Below are 10,149 nucleotides of genomic sequence, written 5' to 3'. Positions count from 1 at the left end.
TTGTCCATCAACTCTGAGATTAAGGGAAGTGGATAATGATTCTTGATTGTCATCTTATTGAGCTTCTGATAATCCTGTACTAGTCAGAGTTTTCCATTCTTCTTTTTGACAAAAAAGGAGGAAGCCATTGGTGACTTTAATGGCCAAATCCTTCCACTGGATAAGTTTTTGTCAAGAAACTTGTCCAGTTCCTGTTGTTCATTGTTGCTAAGTGGATAAGTCTTGCAATCCAGGTTGGCATTCACATTGGGGACTAGTTCTATGGCATGATCCTAAGGTTTTAGATTAGATAATTCATCAAAACTTTCTTTTTTGAATAAGTCTTGATAGTCCTGTGCCTATTCAGACACCATTTCTTTGAACATCCTTTCCTCCTTATCAGCATTGGCTTTTGCTGCTAAGTTATTTGCATGGTATATAGCTCAAATGTGAATGGCCTGTTGTAAGTTGATAGCAAGAATCATTTTGCCATCTTTCATTTCTTCATCCCACTGATCCTCAGAATCTTTATCTGGTAGTTTAAATGGGATTTTCCAGCAGCAGCATCTGGCAAAGATGATATGTCTGGTCTTCCAGTTGATTAGCAGATTATGTTGAATCAGCTAATCATGACTAAAGAATATCTTCTTGGTTCCTAAATCGATTATAGCCAAGTCAATTCATTCTGAATGGCTGCTGATAGTGAGCTTAAGCTTGACATATTCAGTGATTGAACTAGCTTGGTTCTTGGTTCCATCTGCATTGTAGACCAGAATGAGGGCTGTAGTGGTCCAAGTGAGAAGATTGTGCTTGGTGATGAAAGCATGATTGATTGAACTTTCAATGCACTCACTGTCAATTAATATGGTAATCTTGTGAGTGCTTCAGGATGTGAGTGTCTTGATTCAGACCTCAGCTAATAGGTCTTAGCCCGAAGTCTTGAATTGTCAGATAAACTTCTGTGATTCATGTAATTCATTGAGCCACTTTAGGGCTTGACATCGCTCTGCTCCTCACATCCCAGTGATCATATCATCAATCACCTCCTCAGCTCAGGTCTTGTGTATCCAATTCTTGAGTATGGCTTTTGCCACTGCTTCATCCTTTGCATCCTTGATGGCTCATCAAGTCTATTTGATGTCAAATAGCTTTAGCCAACCAATGAGGCCCTCTGCCCCTGTTCAGTCCAAGGGCAATTGAGTCTATTCCTTGGCTGATGCCCATTTGATGGCATCAGGTCTAGTGTTAGCCTTTTTGACATTTGATGATGATGTACCAATAGAGCTCTCTACCTCTGTTTGGCCTGTACATGTTTGAGATAGTTTCTTGAGTGATTCCAGTGTCTGAGTGGTAGTGTCAGATATATTCAAATGCATGTATAATTTAGACATAGATGGTGATACTACAGAAATAAAGTCAGTCTGTTCAATGGCTGAATGTGACAAACCACTCTTGGATATCTTGGCTGAGTCAGCAGAATTGCTTACTGCTTAGCTTCATCTTTTACCTCTTTAGGCTTATCATCCTCTGGCCTGAGGTCTTCATCTTCCTTTATTAAGTCAGCAATCTGTGCCTGTATATCTTCTCAGGTGCACTTGTTTTTCTTTTGGGGACAGTTCTATGCCATATAGCCTTTTTAGCCACAATTGAAATACTTCCTCTTTTTCTTAAGGTGATTCATGTCTATTGGCTGACCCATTCCAGTATATATCATGCCCATACCAGTTCGCTTCTCACTGAATAAAGAAGTTGGGGCCAAGCCACTGGGCTTGGCAGGCATAGTCACATTGGAGGTGAAGGGCTTCATGCTCTGTCTCTAGTGTTTCTGTCCACTCCACAATAGGGTGGATGATTCCATCTTCTGTCATTGTTATTCTCAATATATTGTGATAATGTGTGCCTTCTATTCATCATATCTGACTGGAATACCATGATCAATATCAGAGATGATCTTGAGATAGGAGGCTGGGGCTCCCATCTTTATATATTTGACTATTCTGCTGGTATTAGCTATATTGTTCTGGACTCTTGCTAGCTTGCTGAGTCATTCTAATTCATTAAAGTAGTCCATAGCCAGCTTATCTCTCATTTTGAAGTCCTTCATCTTTTGTTTGTGGACTTTCTAGATAGCAGGGTCTGTGAATTTATCAGTGATCATTTGCTTGAAGACTGGTCACAAGGGATATCAATGATGGGATCTGATGGTAGACCAGAATGTGGAAGAGATGAGAACTCATCATGTTTTTGCTTTGTCCATCATGTGAGTTGCTGCAAATGTTATCTTATACATGTCAGCAAGGAAGTATGAGGTGAATACTTGGAAATATTGGTCACAGTCAACTAGGAAGCAATCAATATCATCAGATGCCCCATGGAAGAGGTGGAGTTCAGATATGAGAGTTGGTTTGACATTAAGGATCTGCACACCTGCATCAAGAGTGGGCATAGTATTTGAGAGCCTGTCAGGAGATGGTCTTACCTATCTGCTCAGAGATCCTGGAAACAAATACAGGAAGCCATTATCAGCAATGGGACTTCCTGGTGGGAGTGCTTCCTTTTGCATAATTTGCCCATTCTTAATGGTCCAACCCTGAGCAATTGCTACAGGGTCATCTTCTGTTGGATCAGATGGGGCTTCTAGTGTCTTTCCACTGCCTTCAGCTTCATCTGACAGTGGCTGACCAGCAAATGGTTGCTGAATTAGCAACCTCCACAGGTTCAGGTAATGGCTGCTCAGTGAAGATCAGCTCCTAAAGAGCTGAGATGCTATACTGCAGATGGCTGAGATGGTGAATGAATATCTTGATGACATTGTTCAAACTGAGAGAGCCATGTTGGCCAGTTTACTTGATACTATACTCAGTGTCCACAGCCTGGGCATTATGCCATACTTAGGCCTGTATGACAGCAATGCCTGCATCTGATGTCTTAAATATCATTTATTATAAATAAAAATGATCTGCTCAGTGGCCACATATTGTAAAATCTCCACATGCTCAATATGATCAGTGGCAGTATATCTTTATTCCATAGACAACACCAACTAAGGGTTGTCTATCTATAATGTAGTTGTATCATCCTGGTACAACTCTATAAAGTCCTTCTGGCACACCTTTTGTGCCAGTTTCTTCATCTTCTCCTCATGCATCTGTATGTCTCATCTATTGCTCCAATCAGTTTCAGGATTCTCAACTTCCTCATTGAGATCCTCTTTCATCTTGTTATCTGCATTCTTGTTAATAGTCTCACTCATATCCTCCTCAAGGAAGGAACTGTCATGCAGATTGTAGACCTCTGGGATGACTGTGCTGAGACTGTGTGCTGGGTCTGGCATCATTGGGTCCAGGCTGAGGAGTAGGCTGCTACTCAGGCTGCCTCTGCTACTCTTCAACTTCTTCTCTTTCTATTGCTGCCACCATTGCTCTGTGATACTGGCAGAAGTTTCAGTAGAACTGCAGATTGAGAAAAAGGGCAGCAAAGTTCCCGTTGAGGAATCTCCTAATATCCTCTGTTGAATCAATACCCTCATTGTCTTCTCCAATGGTTTCTCAGTCTGCTGATATTTTATCTCCCCTGATGGAGATATTATCAGTTTCTGTGATGGTATCAGTCCTGTAAGATAGTGGGCAGTTATTATTGAGATCAGTTGATGCCTCTCAGTGGACCTTGTCTGCATAGATGACTTCCTCAACTGGCTCTGCCCAGAGATTGGGCTTGGTGGCAGGAGTACTAGGTTCTCAGAATGGAGTGTCAGATATGCTGTTGGTGGTGATACCAATGAGTATACTGGTTCTAGTGTCTCCAGAACCTCTACTCCTCCCTGCCACTTCCTATGCTTGGAGGTACCTCCTGAAGAGGGTATTCTCTCTCATGATCTTGTTGTCAACCCATGCCTGCTCTTAGAGGTACTTAGAAATGTTACTAGCATGTCAAACTTGATCTTCTTGGGGGAGGATTGGGCTGACAGTATTAGTTCATTGTGCTGCATGTGATATCACTCATATGCTGCCTGTTCTGCTTGCAGTGCAGCTAATCATATACTGCTCTATTTGGTCTGCTGCAATAGCAGTGGTGTGCCACCAGTGGTGCTCATCACTGTCATCATTGAAGTATGGATCATTATTGACTCCTGTCCTGTGGTCAGTGCTTCTGCTTTATACTGACATAGTTCTTCAGGATCCAGTGCTCCTGATACTTCTGGCCTCTCAAGCCACCCAAACAGCATCAAGGGAGTCTCTAGCACAGTGCTCAATGCTAGTGCTAGAGATGGGAGTTGCTGTCCTCGTTGCAGGGATGTTATGCTCAGAGAACAGGATGGAGGTGTCAGATCTGGGTTGTCAATACTCTATAGCCCAAGGGTTTCCAGGGTCTCAGATGGCTGCAGTTGGGGGTCACAGAGAGTATGTGTGCTGCTGATGCTGCTCCTCTTCTTCTTCCCTAGAATGCCCTTCAGTCAGGCTCTCAGAGACAGCTTTAGACTCTTCTGCAGGTCAGAAGGACTGTCAGGCAGAGGCAGAGATGTTGTGGAGGGGGAGGTCTAGCATGACATTACAGAGGATTGTTTAAATATGTTGAAATTCTTAATAATAACAGATGACTCAAGCAGTAATTGATTGGCATCTATGGCACAGCTGTATGATCACCAATAAGCTGATCAGAGTTCCTATGATAGAAGCAAGGAGTTTGAAGAACTCATGAGTGAAGTTCAGGTCAGAAGGATTAAGTGCAGGGGGCATTCAGTTTCTCAGCACAATTGAGTTTGAGAAAAGGAAGCTAGAAGCTTCAAGCTAATTGTTAAGCCCAAATTCCATGTGACCAATAACACATGATAAACTAACAGAACCTCACACTTCAGGTTAGACTGTTAGAGTTCACTGATGCATTGTTGGCTTGTGTGATCAAGGCAATTGCAAGTTGCTCAAAATAAGATGGTGAAAGAATAAACTTTAGCTCAAAGCTGGGGTTACTACAGCAAGAGCTATATTACTTAAATACTAATTTCTTATTGTTCTAAGAATATAACTACCTAATTGTCCTTGCTGGTGCTGTGTAGCATTTTGTCCAGTATCACTAAGATACCTACAAAAAGTATTATTCTACTGTTGAGCTGTTACTGCTGTTACTGCTGTTACTGCTGCACAATAACAAACAGGATGCATCTGTTATTGTGCTGCTGTGAGGCTTGCAGCAGCACAGTAGAATCTAGGCAATGCTGCTGACTAAGCATTCCCACAATCCTAAGTGCCCAGGTCTAGGTGCCCTGACTAAGCAGAAATAGGGGTTAATCTTAAATAAATCAAGAAAAAAGAAAAAGAAAATAGGAAAAATTGTAACACATTTAGCATAGCAGTGATGGCCTCTGCAATCATGTGGTTAGCTCATTCTGCTGTGCCATTCTGGTATGGTTCATCAGGTTCAGTGTGTTGTCTTTTAATCTCATACTCAGCACAGAAGTCGATAAACTCCTTTCCCATATATTTACCATCTTTGTCTTTCTGAAACTCAATGATTTTAAGTCCTGAATGGATATTCTCTGTATATGCTTTAAACTGCTTGAAGGCATTAAAGGTGTCACTTTTATACTTTAAAGATATGACAGCCCAAGTGTCAGATGCACTGCAGATAAATATTATTCAGTAGTGATAGCCCTCTGGAGTTGCAACAGGCATTGGACTTTTAATATCACTGTATACTTGCTCAAGAAGATGTTTCTTCTGCTCTGAGGGGCCATAAGGAACATTGTGGCAATGCTGTTTGCCAGTGAGGCATGGTATGCAGATAGGATCAGTTGGAGAATCTGACTCTTGCTTTCTTCCAGTTATTAGCTGCTTTGTGTGCATGTGCCATATAGTATCTATGTTTTGATGACAGCAATGTCTATGCCAAAGTATGTTATCTATCTGACAAGTACTTGTGGAGCTTGAGTTTATAATGATAGTGGCCAATTTTGAGAATGAATGTGTGGTGGCATTGATATAGCTGATATTGCTCTCATTTACAGTTGCAGTGAATCAAATCTTTTCACTCTGGCTGAAAGTGACATCTGATTCAGCAATTGAGATCTTAAATCCCTTTTCCTGTGTGAGATGATAGGATGATAAGAGGTTACTTTTCAATGCTGGTACATGTAGTATGTCAAGGAGTTCCACCACTGAGCTTTCTCCCTCTGAATCTCTGGCTCCAGTACTACTGACTCAACCCCTGCTGAATAGATGACTGAATTATCTGCAAGATGAATAGGAATGACATATGGAGTATAAAGTCAGAACTATTATCAGTGAAGGGTCATATGATGAGAAGCATCTGTATTGGTATTCCAATGAGACATAGCAGGTGATGATAAATCAGTACTTGCTTGGCTTGCAGTCTTCTCCTTTATCTCAGCAGAGTTAGCAGCTTCCAAATCCTTCTTTCCAGCCTCCTTGTGATAATGCTTTCCAGCAGCACAGTCAGCAGCATGTTCATGGTCCCATTTAAGTGAAAGCTTCTTGGTTATACACTCTTTCTCTGCATGATTTTCATGAAGGCACCATCCATATTTTGCAGCAGCATTGGTGGCTGGTTTCATGGCTGAATGAAAAGATATAGCTTTAAGAGCAACAAAGACTACTGGGTCACTGGCACATAGCTTCTGATTGTTTTCTTCATTGTGAAATGCAGTACAGAGTCCTTTGAGAGTGAGCTTATCAGAGAGAAGAAATAGTGATGTGATAAAGTTTCTAAATTCAGGCTGAGGGAGTTGCAAATCAGGATCATAATGAGAAGCTCTTTTTCTAACTGCTGGAGGCCAAAATGAGCAGGGCACAGAGCACAAATACAACTCATGATTTGAGTGCTCCAACTGGCAAGGTCTAGAAGTGACTCTTCTATCTCCTTCTTGAGATTGAAGAAGCTGTCATAGGCTACAAATCAAGTTGCTGGTTTTCTTTGCTGATAGTGTGTCTTTAATGTGTCCCACATCCTCTCTGGATCATTAAGGCAGCTCTTGACATGAGCCTTCTGGGATTCATCAAAGCAAAGGTAGATTATGCCAGCAGCTGATACCTGAGTCTCCTTTCAGTCCTTCTTCTCCTAATATATTAGCTTCTCAGAGTCTGCAAACTCTAGTTCAAGGTCACAGCCAATAGTGATAAGATACTCACAGTGAGTTTTGAGTAGGGCTGACATGTTTTCTTCTCACTCACCATAATTGGAGGCATTTAGGTTGTCAAAGCCCTTTTTGATTGTGTTGAAGGATGGCATGATATATATGATGATATTGTTTCAGTAGTGAAGTGACTGATGGAAAGATAGCAGGGCATAAGCAAGGTGTGAAGATAAAAAAAAAACAAAGTAGGCCTTAAAATATAGGGCCCATAACCTGTTGCAGGCAGGTTATTAGCATGCAGTGGATAATGGCCAGGCTGAGTACAATGGTCAATTGCTTAAAGGCAGTTGACCATTGACTTAGAACAAAACTGTCTATGCTTATATAAGGTTGACATCAGATACTTGTATCATTCTGCAACAGTAGTCTATCTTGATGACATCCTCATATATTTTGACAACTCAGAAGATCACCAGAAACATGTTTGTGAGGTCCTACATAGGCTTAGAGCTAATGAACTCTACTGCAAAGATTCCAAATGCAAATTCAACTGAGATTTCATGGAATATCTAGGCTACATCCTATCACCTGAAGGACTTCACATGTCTGAAGAAAAAGTCAAGGCCATCATTGACTGGCCAATACCACAAAAGATTAAGAACATCCAATTTTTTCTTAGCTTCACCAACTTCTACCATTGCTTTATACATAAATATAGTGATATCATTCTTTCTCTTATATGATTCACCTGCAAGAGAACTCCATGGAAATTTGATGACAAATACTTAGCCACCTTCAACAAGTTGAAACAGGCCTTTACATATGCTCTCATCCTTACCCACTGAGTCCCTGATCAAAAGATAGTGATGGAAACTGACACCTCTGATTATGCAATTGCAGCTATCCTCTCCATCTATCTTGAAGATAGTGAAATTCACCTCATTGCTTTCTGCTCTTAAAGTCTCTACATGATATTCATGATAAAGAGCTTCTAGCCATTTTTAAAGCCTTTAAACATTGGCAACACTATCTTGAAGGCTCTGCAGACTCCATCAATATCATAATAGACTACAAGAACCTTAAATACTTTGCCACCACTAAGATTCTGACCTGCTGACAGATCCACTGGTCCAAATACCTATCTCAGTTCAATCTAGTAATTCGGTTCTGCTCTGGAAAACTTGGTGGAAAACTGAATGTGCTCACTAGATGATAGGATGTCTACTCTAAAGAGAGGGATAGCCAATATGCTCAAGTCAACCCTCACAATTTCTGACCTGTGTTCATTCAAGAACAACTTTCTGTGTCTCTCTATACAATCTATCTTGAGGGCTCTACCCTATGAGCTAGTGCCATCGTAGATATTGACAAACTTCACACTAATATCAAACAAGCACAATTCTCTGATCCTACATGCTCTGATAGCCTCTGCCAGGCCAAGGCCACTTCTGAATTCTCTCTCTCTCAGTGGTCTATTGATGAATCCAATATTCTCTACCTTGAAGGCTGCATCTATGTTTCAGACTCTGATAATCTCTATCTCTGTATACTTCAGAACAATTATGACTATATCTTGGTAGATCACTTCAGTCAAAACTGGATATTAGAGCTAGTCCAATAGGACTATATCTGGCCAAAGATGCATGAATATGTTCAACATTATGTTAAGTCCTGCATAGTTTGTGGATGCAACAAGACATCTAGACACTACCCTTATGAGCTACTCAAATCTCTATCAGTTCTAGAATGACTATGGGATTCTATTTCTATGGATTTCATTGAACAACTACCAGACTCTAATAGATTTACCACTATCCTAGTAGTCATTAACCAAGCTAGCAAGCAAACCATCTTCATTCCCACTCATAACACCATTAACTCTATGGAGCTTTCCCAGCTTTTCCTTATCCATGTGTTCTCCAAACATGGGGTATCCAGTCATATCACATCAGATCATAGCTCCAAATTTGTTTCCTAATTTACTCATGCCTTAGCTATAGCTCTTGACATAAAACTCCACTTTACTTCTGGTTATTATTCAGAGGCCAATAGATAAACCAAATGGGCAAATCAAACTCTGGAACAGTACATCTGCATCTACTGCTCCTACCAGCAGGACAACTGAGACACTCTCTTACCCATTGCTGAGTTTGCCTACAACAATGCCTCTAACACATCCACCAGAATTTCCCCATTCTTTGCCAACAAGAGTTATCACCTTAACATCACTGTTCATTCTGAAAGGAGCATTGCCTCTGCTCAGGCCTGAGACTTTGCAGTTGATCTTGATGAACTCTATCAAATGTTAAAAGATGAAATTTCCAAGGCTCAGGCTCACTACAAGATCCAAGTAGACAAGCATTGGATTCCAGTGCCTCTGTTCACAGTGAGCAACAAGGTCTATCTCAGTTTCAAACATATTAAAACCATCCATCTGTAGAAGATTCACCTGCTCTAGACCATTTCTTTGACTATTTTCTTTGTTACTTTACCTTGCTTTTACCTTTCTTTGTCTATACAGTGTTTACTTATCACCATTAGTTAGCCTCCCCCTTTCTTTCAATATTTTACATTGTCTTTGCCAGTTACCTTTGTCTTATTACATGCCACTCTACAAATAGTATAAGTACATAGCTACTTGGTACCAATGGAATATATCTTCTCTCATCTTCTCTGGTTTCTATTCAGATCTTAAAGTGTAATAGCCAAGCCTTTATCTACATCTGGAGTCCACTGCAACCTGAACAGCCATTCACCTACAGACCCTTAACACATCCACCACATTGTCAACACTCAGTCCTCCTCTCACCTGTCATCATGCTCAAGATGTGAACCTCACCACCCTAGTAGACAATCCAGAGCATCTCTTACACACCACTTGCATACAGATACAGCCAGCAACTGCTAAAGTGGTGGGCACCCCCTCTGCCCTTCTAGCCAGACTACAGCACCTTCATTTTACTGATACACACACTCTCCTCTCAGTACCACTGCTGCTGATAATGCCATCTGCTGCTCCTACCACTGATGTGCTTGGTAACAGCTAAGTGACTAAGAGAAGTGAATGAGGAATGAACTCTCAA

The sequence above is a fragment of the Guyanagaster necrorhizus genome (assembly GCF_019112545.1).
Source record: "Guyanagaster necrorhizus MCA 3950 unplaced genomic scaffold BT62scaffold_5, whole genome shotgun sequence".
NCBI classification, from domain to species: Eukaryota; Fungi; Basidiomycota; class Agaricomycetes; order Agaricales; family Physalacriaceae; genus Guyanagaster; species Guyanagaster necrorhizus.
The sequence above is the reverse complement of the archived record's forward strand: the minus strand, read 5'-3'. Positions refer to the sequence as shown.